This window comes from Cupressus sempervirens, chromosome 7 (genome assembly GCF_028749045.1).
Source record: "Cupressus sempervirens isolate cs-2001-9-10 chromosome 7, ASM2874904v1, whole genome shotgun sequence".
Classification (NCBI taxonomy): domain Eukaryota; kingdom Viridiplantae; phylum Streptophyta; class Pinopsida; order Cupressales; family Cupressaceae; genus Cupressus; species Cupressus sempervirens.
In genome coordinates, this window is record NC_143124.1 from 135,841,101 (window position 1) to 135,856,517 (window position 15,417).

A 15,417-nucleotide genomic window follows, 5' to 3' on the forward strand; every position below is an offset into this window, starting at 1 on the left:
TAATAGGCTAATCCCTGAAACTCTGATGCTGACAAAATTGGAGACATTACATTCCTCCCTTCCCGAGATTGCTTGTCCTCAAACAATCTGGCAACACAATGAACTCCAACCTCCACTTGGATCCCAAATGAAGAAGTACATGGGATTCCTGTCAACACTGAACCAACTGTATGCCAATATCATCAAGACCATCAACATGTCCTGTAGCATAGCACCCAAAACTTGTGTTGATGATGTAGAAGTCAGAATGTCACCCGAAGGCAACTCCATAGAAGATCTATGTATCCTCTTCTTCCTTGTATCCACCCACATAATATATATAAGACTGGAATCCTGATCATCTCCAATAATACCTAAAAAAGATGCAACTACATGAGAACCATATGCACTCATGTCTATTATATCAACAATAGGTGTATCCACGTCCAAATATGTGGATGCCAGAACATCACCAACTATCGCAACAAAAAACTGGACCAAATCAAAAGATGGTGAAAACTCATAATCATCAACATTTGTGCTATCAACAGAGCACACCTCATTAACTACATACACATCACTAAACTCCTTCATCAATGGCTTAATTGGTGCAAAAGTAGCTGCTGATAGGATTGTATCATTACATTTCGCTCTTCAAAAAAGTGATATCACACTCTGCTAAAATCTCGGATTTGAAATCATTTGGGTCATTCGCTTGTGATCTTGATTCAACTCATTCACTAGGACATCCAACTGTTTTACAATACCCTGTGTCTCAGATTCTCCATCCCTAGGTGGAGAAGTATGCCCTCTATGGGTATAATGAATAACAAACCTCCTGTCACCATCCATAACACTGAAAACCGAATCACAAAATCAAGCACTAATCAAATTGAGCCCAATTCCTACAGGCTGGCAGGAAACCACTTTAATACCACTATAATAACCCTTTTTGGTTATAGCTAAATCAAATATCAATTTCTTTCACATTCGATGGTTTGACATTTTGACAAACACTTAGCAAGCAACTCTGATACCACTGTAATAACCCTAACCTAGTTATAACTTTAACAACATCAATATCTTTTATTAAACCAGTAGTTGTGTCATGTCCCCATTTTGGAGGCAATTTGATTTAATTAATTTAATTAATTAGGTTGTTCCAAAATAATGAATATTTTATGAGGATGACTAATTAATTATTTTAATTAAATAAATAAGTGGTATTAAGTTAATTATTTTTAAAGTTATCAAATACATAAATATTAAAAGGTAACTTTATATTTAATTAATTTAATAAAGCGACTTGAATTATAAAATATTTTATAAAGTCACTTTATAAAAAAAATCAAGAGTTCCCCTTTTGAGTACATATATGGACTTTGTAAAAGGAAAAAAAGAAGTAATATTAAAACTCATGTATTATCCCACATTGGCAAGATGGAAGCGTGGAGGAAGTGAGGAAGGGATTAAAAGAAAGAGGATAGCTCTCATTTATTCATGCTTGGAAATATCAAAGAAATTGAAATTTTTTTTGGAGATTGTCTCAATAGTTTGGAGGACGAAATCCCTTCAAGCTGGAAATCTTGACGCCATTGAAAGATATGGTCTTGAGATTCAACATAGTAGCAGTCCGAAAAAGCAGAACCGAAAAAGCAGTCCGAAAAAAGCGGAACCGAAAAAGTAGGCTGAAAAAGCGGGTATGAAAAAGCAGTCTGAAAAGGCAGAACCGAAAAAAGCAGTCCGAAAAAAGCAAAGCAGAAGGGGCAGCATAGAAGGAAATTATTACAGCCATCTACAACCAAGTTCTTTGATTTGAGGAGGGTTATTACAGTGGTATCAGAGCTTGCTTGCAAAGTGTTTGACGAAATGTCAAACAACTGAAGTATAAAGATTTTTGGTGTTTGAAGAAGTTATAACCTATTGGGGTTATCATAGTGGTATCAGAGCTATAAGTTCGGCCATCCTGTAGAGATCTTATAGGGAATTTGGAATAGCCAGATAGAGAGAAAAATGTTTGACAAAATGAATGCCGGTCCAGATCAGGGAAAGGAAAGATTCTTACAATTATTAGAGACCTTAGCACAGGGACAGCAATCAACAGAGCAAAGAGCACAGGAACAGAGTCAGAGATTTGAGCTTATGATGCAGATGATGGCTTGTCAAATGGGGTTGAATGCTAATGTGGGTGGAGGAAATAATCAGAATGGTAATAACCAAAGTGGTAATAATCAAGATGGGAGACATAATGGAGGGGAACAAGTTGGGAACAATTTCGGTCATGCACCCCAGCAAACTAGGACAGTGAGTTCGAGGCCCATTATTCCCACATTTCCTCCTAGAGCTCTAGAGCAGCCCATACCAGAGCCCCAAATCATTGATATACAGGACCAACTGAGGAGAGATTGGGAAGCCGGAGGTCCAAATTTTACTGTTGAAATTACCTTTAGGGAGTATATAGATGTGCAGATGAAGCATATGCCTCGTGGACATGACAAGAACCAGAGCTATGAGCTACGGAAGAAAGTAGGGAAACTTCAATTACCATATTATGATAGCTTGGGGAAGTCTACAGCAAGAGCTTGGGTTCAAAAACTTGATACATACTTTCAATTAAACCCTATGCCTGAGGAAGAAGCTATTAAGTATGCCGCAATTCATCTGGATGGGTTAGCACACGAGTGGTGGCATCATGGTATGGTCACTATGGGTCATGCACACATTACCTCATATGTGGAGTTTAAGGAGAGACTGATTGAGCATTTTGATAGGCCTAAGGATCGTACCTTCCCTATGACAGGCAAAAACTTGTATGAGGAGTTTAACAGACATGCTGATTCGATACAGGGAGACATTAGCATATCTTCAGGTAATGGTTTATTTGCATCATCTTCACAGGTAGGAGTTACAGACGTTGTGCAGGGTGAGCCAGAAGGTGATATCACAGGCACACCGGATTGTGCGATTGACACAGATAATGATTCCAGTACAGTTGGGCTGGATGAAGTTACAGCAGTTGAGGATACTGTCATGTTTGAGGATAGTACGATTGATCAAAAAGTGAGCATTCAGGACTTTGCAGAAAGTGAGTATGAGGCACAGTTGGATGCTTCTTCACATGAGATAGAGGCTAGTAGCTTTTTACTTGGTTTGGCAAGCAAGCTGAAGACAAGGGACAAGAATATTGTCATGGCTTTATCCAATCATGATAGGATACATGGATTGATTGAGAATCACATTTGGATGATTCAACTGCAAGAGAGACAGAGAGGAGTCACAACAGGTTCTTCTTGTGGCGACTTACAGCAAATCAAGGAAGGCATGGAGGCAATGAAGTTGGCTCTCTAGGATTCTGAGAGACATGTGGACGAGCATTGTCTTGAGGTGAGTTCAACTCAGGAGTTAGCACATATAGCAGGGACTCAGTTTCCTTTTACAGTCGGGTCACATGTTGATGATGATATGAGTACGTCTAGCATTCACACTCCGGATTCAGAGACTGTAGATAGGTTCGTGAATTCAGTTGGTATTGTTCACATTACTCAGGTGAGAAGTTTACTTGAATTGCCAGTTGGTTTCCGTTCATGGATTAGATGTTGGGATCCTTATCTTAGTACTTGGGATGGGCATTGTTCATGTATCCAGTCGACCATTCTTGTTGGAATGGGTTGATGATCTCTCAGATATGACAAAGTTTACAGAAGAGTCCCAGGATCTGATTATTACAAATGACACCCAGGGGGATGTTGTGGACAATTTTGAGGACTTAGTCTCCTCAACAGTTTCCTTTGATACGGAGGTTTATGTTGATGCTTCAGTCACTCCGTTTGATGATACAAGTTCAGCAGTTGGACTGCAGAATTTGGATGGCAGTATTACAGACGATAGCTATTATGAGGTTACTCCTTTGGACAGTGTACCAAGGGTAGAGTATAGAAGTTTGACCAACCAGCAAAATCATGTGTCTAGTCAACTAAGAGTTAGTGACCGAGACATTGCTATCGTTTGTGAGCATTTCGATGCTACTCGTCAGTTGTTAGCAGTTTATGGATGGGGTTCTCCTACTAGTAATGAGCAGGGAGGCAGTTATCTTTCCTTAACGGAGATCCACTCTTTATGGGAGGCTATTCGGATTCTGAGACAGAATTATATGCAGTTGGTAGCCGACAGAGATTATCTTATGGAGTGGGGAGTACAGCATACGAAGCATTATTGGCCAAGGAAGATGAGGTGAGTGAGCTTACTCGGCAGCTTGAGGTGACTTCTGAGATTCTTGAGAGTACACAGTTGGCTTTCGAGGAGTCACAATTTCATTTGGCTAAGGTGACCATGGAGTTAGAGCGACTACAGTCTTTACCAGATTCTGTACAGTCACAAGTTGTGGTGTCTGGTGATCCGAGGATGTCCATGGTCGAGATTGTTAGAGACAGTGGAGATGGGGATGCATCCATCCTTGATACTAACATTGGCATATCGGGTTCGTTCTCACTAGAGACAGGTTCAGTTGAGTTGGGTGTTGTAGTAGATTGTTGTGGTATGCCTGACATGGTGGTGGCCTCTAGTACTGATGGCACGAAGACTAGAGATGTTGTATCAAAGATCATGTGTGATGTTGGTGAGCCGGCAGTTGGCATGGTTCCTACTAGTGATACTACTGCCTTGGCGATGTCTTCGGAGGTAGTAGTCAATTCCAGCTTGGTTAGTGATCAATTGCAGTTAGTTTCATCTGGGTTGCAGTTTGAGCCACTGATTAAGATTGGCGCATTCTATCGGCATTACACTGTGAGGTATGCTCATCAATTTACCTTTGATGACCATGTTGATGAGATGATGATACAGAGATATACTTTGATTCCTAGTGCTTGTCATCAGTTATGGGATGGTTTGACGCCACAGGATGAGAGTTGTGATGGGCATGACATGGCGATAGGTTCTGCGATTGACAGCTTGATAATACATGACTTAGAGCAGGAGTTTGGGAGTGATGCTTCAGCGGTTGTTGTTATTGATTCTGCTCCTTTGGCTATGACATCTCCTGACTTAGCTGGTGATCAGTCACAGTGGGTTGTATCACTTGTTCAAGGTGAGCTGTTGACTGAGGTTGATTCTTTTTATCGGCATTATACTGCAGGGTATGTACATCAGTTAGCATTTGATCCTCGTGTTGAGGAGTTGATGGCAGGCAAATTTGGTTTGGGTTCCATTTCTTGTTGTTTATCTTGTGATGTCTCATCAGCGGTGCATGGGAGTTATGGTTATGAGACAGTGGCCGGTGATCTATAGAGTTGTGCTGATTGCAGGAGTTGTACAGTGTGTGGATTCTCCATACTTGGTACAGTTTCATTCGGGAGCGTTCACCATTGTTGCAGAGTTGGATTATACATTCCGTATAGGCCAGTGGGATGCGTTGATGGTATTTACTATGTTGGCAGCTTGATTTGCCCACTTTACTTGGGTTCTGATGTTCTAAGAGTTTGTGTCTCGTGGGTTTCTGAGTGTGGTAGTTGTGATTTTGGAGTTTGGTTGAGCTGTAATTGTCAGTTTGATTATGGATTCCTCTTGGTTATATTGCAGAGGATATTGCAGGAGCCTATGTTAATTAACAGTGGTATAGTTCATGACTACATTTGGGATCCAGGCGGATTGATTGGTTTATTGTTTAGCCATTGCTTGGGGACAAGCAATTTCAGGAAGGGCGGACTGTCATGTCCCCATTTTGGAGGCAATTTGATTTAATTAATTTAATTAATTAGGTTGTCCAAAATAATGAATATTTTATGAGGATGACTAATTAATCATTTTAATTAAATAAATAAGTGGTATTAAGTTAATTATTTATAAAGTTATCAAATAAATAAATATTAAAAGGTAACTTTATATTTAATTAATTTAATAAAGTGACTTGAATTATAAAATATTTTATAAAGTCACTTTATAAAAAAAATCAAGAGTTCCCTTTTTGAGTACATACATGGACTTTTTAAAAGGAAAAAAAGAAGTAATATTAAAACTCGTGTATTATCCCACATTGGCAAGACGAAAGCGTGGAGGAAGTGAGAAAGGGATTAAAAGAAAGAGGATAGCTCTCATTTATTCATGCTTGGAAATATCAAAGAAATTGGGAAATTTTCTGGAGATTATGTCTCAATAGTTTGGAGGACGAAATCCCTTCAAGCTAAAAATATTAATGCCATTGAAAGATATGGTTTTGAGATTCAACATAGTAGCAGTCCGAAAAAGCGGAACTAAAAAAGTAGGCTGAAAAAGCAGGTACGAAAAAGCAGTTCGAAAAAAGCAAAACCGAAAAAGCAAGCTGAAAAAGCGGGTACGAAAAAACAGTCCGAAAAAGAAGAACCGAAAAAAGCAGGCCGAAAAAGCAGTTCGAAAAAAGCAAAGCAGAAGGGGCAGCATAGAAGGAAATTATTACAGCCATCTACAACTAGGTTTTTTGATTTGAGGAGGGTTATTACAGTGGTATCAGAGCTTGCTTGCAAAGTGTTTGACGAAATGTCAAACAACTAAAGTATAAAGATTTTTTGTGTTTGAAGAAGTTATAACCTATTGGGGTTATCACAAGTTGGTATTTTGTCTAACACGCGATAAACAACTCACATCTTCTAAACTCCAAATTTTGATTAGTCTACAATAGAAATTAAGTCAATTCTTTCCTAGCTGTCCCATTCCATGCACAAAGTTTGAAATGAAAATTCAGGGATTTTGGAATCAATACAAGAAATTACCTCATTAGATATTAAGTGAATCACTAGCAGACCAATTCTGAAATTCAACGCAATTGCAATCTTTACTTAATAATTCTGGAAACGTCTACATGAAATTCCCAAGCAAGTTGGAACCTGTATATCCAAGCTACCAATCAAATTGGAGCAGGCATTTCTCCATAGGTAAACCTGATTGCAACCTTTAGCAGGCCCAATATTGCCGATATGTATGTTGCTTGATCACCCAGCTATGAATTGTTGGGTCAAAGGCTCTTAATTTCCCTCATACAGCTAGCAACAAGTATACATGTTGACTGACCAACATGCAGTTCTGATATGGATAAATCACAGGTCACAAATAGACCCTTTCCTTGCAACTGTAGCCCTCTATGATTGCCCACATCACCCAAAAAATAAATGTAGCCCAGAATTTGGACATAAGTCCTGAAAGGCAATTAGCAAGCCTTGTGTCATGCATGTTGGGCCTTGGAAAAGATATCAGCTCCTCTAGGTGTAGATGCAAGGCTCATTTAATAAATGGCAGGCCTGGACAAATAAGTTGCAACCTTTCATTATGAGCTGCCAGCACTCAGGAAAAAGTCACACAGCTTTCTTATGCTGAGCACAATCACAATGAATGCAAAAACGCTGCCAAAGAGTGGATGACAGTCCAGATTTGATTTCGTAAACCTCAACACGATTTACAAATGCAACCTCAGAAAACTTTCAGAGCTCATTGATTTCTTCCAAGCACAGTAATACAGAAATGGAAGATTAAAATAATTTCCTTAGCATAAATCCACTTCTCATGCACAGAATAAACAGTAGAGAAGTGATAGCAAAATTACACAAATTCACAGCACCAATGATATTCTCCAAAGGAGCAACAGTACAAAAATGAAGATCCAACTCAAATTCCAAGTATAATTAAATCACTATACCTCAGTAGTGATCCAATACGCTTCTCAGCTTAAAACCCATTTACCTCAGCAAGGGCATTAAAAATCAGAACCTCAGAAAAGCTACAAAGGCAACAAAAGCAAATGAATATTCAAACATGCTTTTCTCAATGAAATGAGCTCATATTTATAATGCCTTTGTTGACAAAAGTTTTCAAAAGAACTCAACTTCTGAAATTGTGAAAGTTTCCCAAAAGAACTTAACTCTTGAAACTTTCCAACTTAACTCTTTTGGCAACAATTAACACTTGGCTTAGGCATAATATTAATAAATAAATGGCCCCTTCCAATGATAACTCAACCTTCAACTTAGGTGACATTATAAAGTTAAATTATAACTTTATGTTGCCCCACTTTTCAGCATATACAAGTTTTGCAAAGTGGAAAGTAAACTAAAGTCACGTTTTGTCAAGTCGGGTCAATAAGTTTTTCTTCTTTAGGTGCTGAGTTTCTCCATCAGGTTTTCATCTTTTCCCTTCTCCCGTGTCACATATGGCCTGGATGGGTATTTTCTTCATTGTCATGAGTCTTAGGGGTAGTTTAGAGCCATCCTCGATGAAGATTCTCGATTTGTGCTACATCATTTGATTTTCCTACAGCCCAGTTAATCTGGAATTAAAAAAAATAGCATCGGCGAAAAATCAAGTTCCGGCTTCTCCTCGGCGGGTTTTCGCACCCCAAAGGCAAATTTCCACAAGACTGGTAAATGCTATTGGTAAGCTTCATCGAAGTAAAGTGAATCATGCTAAGAAAGGATCGTTCAAGTGATGTCATGATTTCACAGCGAGAGCCATTTTAAACTTGGAAAATGATCGGGATAAACATTGGTGGAAAACCAGAAAAGAACTTCTCCGTAGCGGACTTCTAAGTCAGTTCTCAGTTTTTCGAAGAGATATATGTAAAGGAATTGAGAAAGCCAATGGGCCCCACCCCTCACTTTCGAAGTCAGCTTTGTGTTTTCCAAAAGCTTAAAATAAAGTGAATAGAGCAAAGGAAGTAAAAAATGGGCTTTGGCGGTAAAACAAGTTTCCTCTTATTCATTGCGGGTTTTTCGTACCCAAAAGGTGAAACTCCGCAGTAATCTATAAATGCTATCCACAAGCTGAAACAGGGAAAGAATAAGCAGTGTCGGAAAACTCAGAAAGAACTTCTCTTCTAGCAGACTTCGCACCCCAAAGGCAAATTTCTGCAAAGGCCCAAATAGAGAAGTAAAGTTACTAAGCGGGCCCCATTTTTCTCGCGAAGCTTCTCTTATGTTTCTCGAAGATTTAAATGAAGTACTTAAGGCAGCAAGGTACAAGTGAAAGTTTAAAAGGAAAATTGGAAATCTGTTTCTCCGCTGCAGGTTTTCTACCCTCGAGGGCCATTTTCCGCATTTCAAAGAAAGTCATTGCTGCAAGCATGGTAAGTATGTGATTTGGTCGCAGATTATTTTGGGCAAGTAAATAGAAGCAGATCAGTGGATTGATTAGGTTTTTGCAAGCAGAATTGACCTAAACGGATTTTGCCCAAGGAAGTACTCCATTCTTGTTTTTTCGAAAAATGAATGAAACGGGAAGTAAATAGGTAATTAATGAGAGTTAACAGTGAAAAGACAAAGATAAATCTGTTAGAACCTCTGCATCCACCAATCCAACGGATTTACCCTTAATTTCGCTCGTGTGGCACGATTTATGAAATTCAACGGGCAAATCTAGGTTATTCTATAAAGAGGGAAGTAACAGATTTTCAAACTCTGTCTCACTGTTATACTGTTGTACTAAATAGTGCTTTCAAGTAATTGTCAAATTACAGAGCTGGCTCCTTGTATCAATTGCAATTGTTCGAGTTGTTGCTATCATACATCATAGAAAATGGCAACAAGATTCGCGGGTTTCGATAGTTTGGGTGGAATTAGGTCGGAGTGGTCGACTTTCACGAATACTTCACTCCACTTACTATGATATGCAGGTCTTTCAAAGGAGGTTAAGAGCAGAGCCAATTCATCCCATAACGGAAAAACTTCGAGGAAGCGGATTAGTTGAAGTAGTTGGGTTCCCTGTAGCAGTACAAGCCCCGGAATTGATTCTAGAATGTATCAATCGTTACAACCCGGATACGAGGCAAATTCTATTGCCTGATCAGACAATGTTAATTTCAATCAATCGACAATCAGTAGTGAATTGCTTGCGGATTCCAAAACGGGAGGAGTTCTCTGATTTGACGGTGAGTGGAGCCATGTCCGAGTACTCTTTGAAGAAGATGGTTTGGAGGAAGGAGATCATGCAGTCTTGGTTTCAGAAGCCAAGGGGAGCTAAGAGTAAAGTCCCTAAAACTCTTTTCGGCACGGACCTCAAACCAGAAATTGTTGACATTTTGGTTCTATTGCATCGACTCAAAGGTGAGGTAGAAGCTTTTAATTTCGTAGAACAGTACTTCTTTCTGGTGCAAGTTATTTGCTCAGACACACAGTATATTGACTGGGCGCATGAGGTCAGTGAACAGCTTTCTAGGGCTCTCAGTGCAGCTATGTTTTATAATTCTTTTTATATGTCCTCATTCTTGATATACATGTTGGCTTCTCTTCAATGGTGGCCGGGACTTCCTAGAATTGAGGATTTCCCTGACAAAGTAAAAAGTTATGAGTTTTATCCATGCTTGCAATTACAAAATAGGTATGCAAAATACATCCGGGTAAATGATGCATTCACCATGAGGATTTGCAGGGAACTACAGGGACGCCCAGAGCGGAGATTCAATCCAGAAGCGATGGCGATCATCAGCCAATTTGGCAGTTACTTCATCTAGTTCTCATCATTTTCTTATTTGCGTCTTGCAGCGTTCGACGGATTCCCACTAAAGCTACCCAGGTATCTAGATGATATGATCATGCTCGTGGAGATCGTGAGGCAAGCAGTACAAGTGAACGTGTTGAGCGCCAGTCTGAAGAAGAAAGGGTATGAATTCCCTATAAAAGTTGGAGCATACAGTTGCGAAACCAGATCAGATGCAAAGATTATACTCAAAGCATTTGAGAGTAAATACAAATTGGAAAAGTATGAAGTAGTAAGGCCCCTGTTTGACCCTAATGGATATGCCAGGGATGTGCTCTAGATTGGGAGCGTGATCAAACATGTAACAACCATGGAAGATTATTGGGTAGATTGTAAGGATGAGCTGGAGAGCCGAGACCGCGCCTTTGCCAGATTTACAATTGATCAAATAAAGACATATGGAATAAATTTAGATGTGGAAGGGCTGGAGGATGATGGTCAAAATATGTACAGTAATACATATTTGACAAAATTGAGGAATACTCCCATTAGTTCTGAACCATATGCTGACATAGAAGAAAATTTCGATGTCATGATGGCAAGAATTGTCAAAAGAACTGGGAAGTGGGTTAAATGGACAGCTAAGAAAGGCCAAAGCAAGAGCAAAGCTACTCAAGCTTCTCCAGCTGCAACTACTCCTACTTCGTCTCAAAGTGCCACTCCCAGTGCTACTGCCACGACTGCTCAAAGACCAGCCCCATCTGCGGGAGGAGGTGATCAGCCCCCAGAGAAGCATGTTCCAATAACCCCAACCTGTCAAGGTGGGTCGCTACTAGTCATTGGAGCTCAAGTTGAAGCTGAGAAGGGAACGGAAGAGCAGAAAGATGGATCCCCTGCCCCAATCTCACCTCCACATGCCGCTTTACCCCCATCTCCTCAAGCTTCTCCAACTCCATCCCCTCATGTCGCTCGTCTTATCCCCTCATCATAGCCCTACACCATCTGTAAGTGCTCCCCTTCTAAAGCCCACTGGTTCTCCTATTCAAATAGTAGAGGTCGGAGATGATAAAAGTAGTAGTAGCGAATCTACTGATTTCGATGAAGTTGCAAAGAAAGCCCAAAAAGAAGAAAAAGCTCCTGGTTCATCTCGGCTTCTTTCTCGAGATCCAAAGACCCCCTTTTCTGCAACTACAACAACAACGACTCCAGTGAAGAAGAAGATGTTCAGCATTGAGTCACTTGGAACAGCCTCCAAAGTGATTAGTATAGAATCTTGGCTCGAGGATACTTTGGAAAAGAAGAGAAAAAGGAAAGATGAAGGTGTTCCTTCGAGAGATGTTGTATCCCAAGCAGTTCGCTCAAGATCTGCCATGGTGAAAGCTAAGAAGCATAAGACTTTGTCAATTCTAGGACAAGATCCAGAAACAGGACACTTAACTCTAGAGGTAGCGAAACCAAACAAGGCAGGGCGAATTGAAGATATGACGCCAGAAGACTTCACTCTGCATTCAATTGATCTCAGAGAAGCTAGGCATGATACAAAAGTAGGCCTATGGAGATCGACTAACGAGGTGATAGAGGAACAATTGGAGGATCTGAAATTGTCAAAAATCAGAATGAAAGCAGAGATTGAGGAATTAAAAAGATTCATCAGGCAACTAGTTGTTCCACTGGCAACCATTACTGGTGTGCCTGCTACTGAGAACCCTACTGCAGAAGAAGTGCAAGCCTTCATCTCACAACTCCAAAAGGATAGACATTATGGCCAGATCGAAAAAGAATGGATTGAGAAGCTCAGTACAGATGGAGCTGTTCTGATTGATCAGATTGGGAATGTTATCCTTCGGTTAGAAATTGAGAAGGATAATATCACTTCTAATCATAACACTTTAGCTGCAGAAAAGGCAAGGTGTGAAGAATGTGTTTCTCTCCTAAATATGGTCATTCAAATGAAGGCAAAAGAGGCAGTCGAAGCAAATATTTTGAAAAAGGGGACTGAGCCTCTGTTCGAATGGCTTCAGAACATGCAATTCAAGCAAGAAATGATTCAAGAGGCAGAGGAAGGACTCAAAGAAACAAAGGAAAAGGTGAAGAAGATCCAAAACAGAGCATTTGAGCTCATGCAAGGGTTACACACCGATCCACAAAGTAGCGGGCAAAGAAAGGCTCTCATTGGGATAGAGGTAATGAAGGATAACTTCTCTACATACTTGAATAATCTATCTGGGATGACTTCAAGCAGTCAAAACAGAGTGGTAGAATTGCAAACACTCGGCGGATGCGTACATGTGGCAGCTGGAGAGTTGACAAGTCAGCTGGGTGCAGTAAAAGAATTGGCTCGGGAGCATTCAAAGTGGCTCTTAAGATTCACCAATGTACATGTGCCTAGTCACGAGGAGATGATCCCAATTATAGTAGCTGCCAGAACATATAGGGCAAAAACTAAAAAGGGAAAGAAGTCTAAATGACTTATTCAATACTCCTTTTCTGTTTTCTGATGTAAATGTTACAAATTTTTGTAAATTTTGAAATTTCACAAACTGGCATCTTGCCATTTGTCATCTGAGAAGATGAACCGATTGACATTCCTATTGTAACGGTCATCTCTCAAATCCTATATGTATGAAATTTAATGGTTAATCAAAGGTCGGCAAATTTTTGGTGTGAGATGCTTTTTGTTGCAGAGACAATTGAGAGTACTCAATATCAATTATTTTTTGTTCCGTCGAATTGTTGAAATTAGTGTTTTCCTCAGATGTTTGGAATTGGAACGAGGAATAAATAGAGTTTTACTTCTCTTGTTCATAATACAATGAGTGAATGCAATAAGCATTGTTATTGTTCATTCAAAGAGGAAACTTTAGTGTAATTAATTAATAGCAGTAGCTTAGCTTCAAGTTTTCGTAGTTAGATATTTGAAGGTTTTGTGAATTCATAAGATTGTGAATACACAAAAATAATTAGATGCTTAGAACTCAAACTCGCCTGAGTTAGGTCTTGTCTAAGTCTAACTTGGTTACACCTCTGTTGTTCTCGAGTCAAGAACATACCCCAAATTAGATAGGGAGAATAAACATAATTCATTGAAGATTATTCATATAGGGAGTTGTACCTACCAATTCAGAGAAAAGCCGGTAACCATAAGATGGCTTTTCAACTGTTGTGAATAGATATTGTTCATAATTTGGGCATTAAGAGTCATAATTTCACGAAAGGTAAAAGAACAAATCTGTTTACCAACACTTTATAAATAGTCATTTAATTATTTAATAATAATTTGACCACTAAAAATATAATAACTCTCAAAATACTCATCATTTAAATATGTCGTCTGAAATAGGAGACATACCTATTATTTCTCCATATGACCAAATGCACTTTCCAAAAATAGAAAGGGTCCATCTCGATCAACACCAACTTACCACAAATAGTAAGTACACAAAACTAAGCCCAAATGAAGTCCAATCTGAGCCAAACGACGACCAACCTGTAACTTACTAAAGTGTGGAGAAGATAAGACCCTCGCAAACCAAGCCACTGCCATGAGAGACCCTCTATCCACAATAATTAGCCTACGAGGATCACAATAATAGGCTAATCCCTGAAACTCTAATGCTGACAAAATTGAGGACATTACAATACTCTTGGGCGATGGGGCAAGGCAACTCCCACAGGTGATGAAATCCATAGAACCATCCAAAGGAATTTTGTTTCCTCCTAAAGCGAACTGGGGAATGGAAGATGATAATAGGATTGCCCAAATTTGATTTACTTTATGGGGAAGGCAAGGATTAAGTAGAATGCGTGGAGCCTGGTTGAAATTCATGTTTTCCCTAAAATTTATGTGTTGATCTCTTATGGTCATAATTGGGGCTTCTAGATTGATGTACAAAGTAGAGGGTTGTTTCTTCTGGATTTTTCTAGTAACTCGAAACCAATGGTTGTCTATTGAAGAATGAGAGGGATTGTAAAATGGAGGAGAAAAAATGGAGATCTTCATTCTCTATATAGGAATAAGCCCACATGAGGGGGTGGCAAATGAAACGGTTTGTGGGAAGAGAAAGTGCTGCAAATATAGCGAAATAGAGCAGATTTATTTTTTTTAAATAGATTTTTTTATTTAAATTATTTACTTATCATAACTATTCAGATATATTTCCCTCATAAATAAATTAAAATTAATCTAACAAAATATATGTTCTCTACAGTATCTGATTATAGTAAATGCATTGATTAATATAAAACAATGTTTTATTAATTTAGACTCATCAATCATCATGAATAAATTAATGCATCAATTAATCATAACCCAACATATGACTAATGTGTTGGTTCTCGAAACCAACATATCTCCTCGCTTGTACTATGTACATATAAGCAATTTCTTGTTTAAGATGGCATCAGGAGGACAAAGTAGAAGTTGTCAAGAAGGATTCCTCCCTAGCTAAGAGAGAGTGTAGATGTTATTGTAGCTATGGTTGGATTCCTTCAGGCTGACCTAGATGAAATAAATAATTATGATAGTATTATTATATTATTGTGATAATATGATTACTAAGATATGAAAAATTGTATTATATAGTAGTATAATTATTATATCATATTACATTATTATAAGCGATGATCCTTGTTGAAAAGGCACCACCAATAAATAGATAGGAGGAAACATTTCTTCCTCTTAACACAAAATAGATGAGAAAATATATATATATATACCTACTTATATTTATCATGGTATCAAAGCAAACCCTCCTTCAACCTATGAAACTCGCATCTAACTATATGATCTCAAGGTTCGCCACCCCTTGACCACATAAGTATTTTTATTGCTATTATATTATTATCGCAACTACGCAATCAAGCTCAATCCTAGATTATTTCCTCAAGATAATTTTTCTCTTACAAAAAATGTTTCATTTCATTTTCAGTGGTAAGTTTTATTTTTTATTGTACCATCAAGATACATTAGGGTGTTTGATCATTTGTGGATATTTTCTTTCTTTCTTT

At 38.8% G+C, this 15,417-nt stretch overlaps 1 protein-coding gene and 1 long non-coding RNA gene across 3 annotated transcripts in view; one reads left to right on the forward strand and one right to left on the reverse strand.

The window, feature by feature from the left end:
- LOC149545878 (uncharacterized) overlaps nucleotides 1–15,417 on the forward strand; it is a 125,376-nt gene that overhangs the window by 46,333 nt on the left and 63,626 nt on the right. The gene's annotated exons all lie outside the window — the stretch shown is intronic.
- The window catches only part of LOC149545879 (putative helicase MAGATAMA 3), a 101,317-nt gene that overhangs the window by 42,840 nt on the left and 43,060 nt on the right, over nucleotides 1–15,417 (reverse strand). The gene's annotated exons all lie outside the window — the stretch shown is intronic.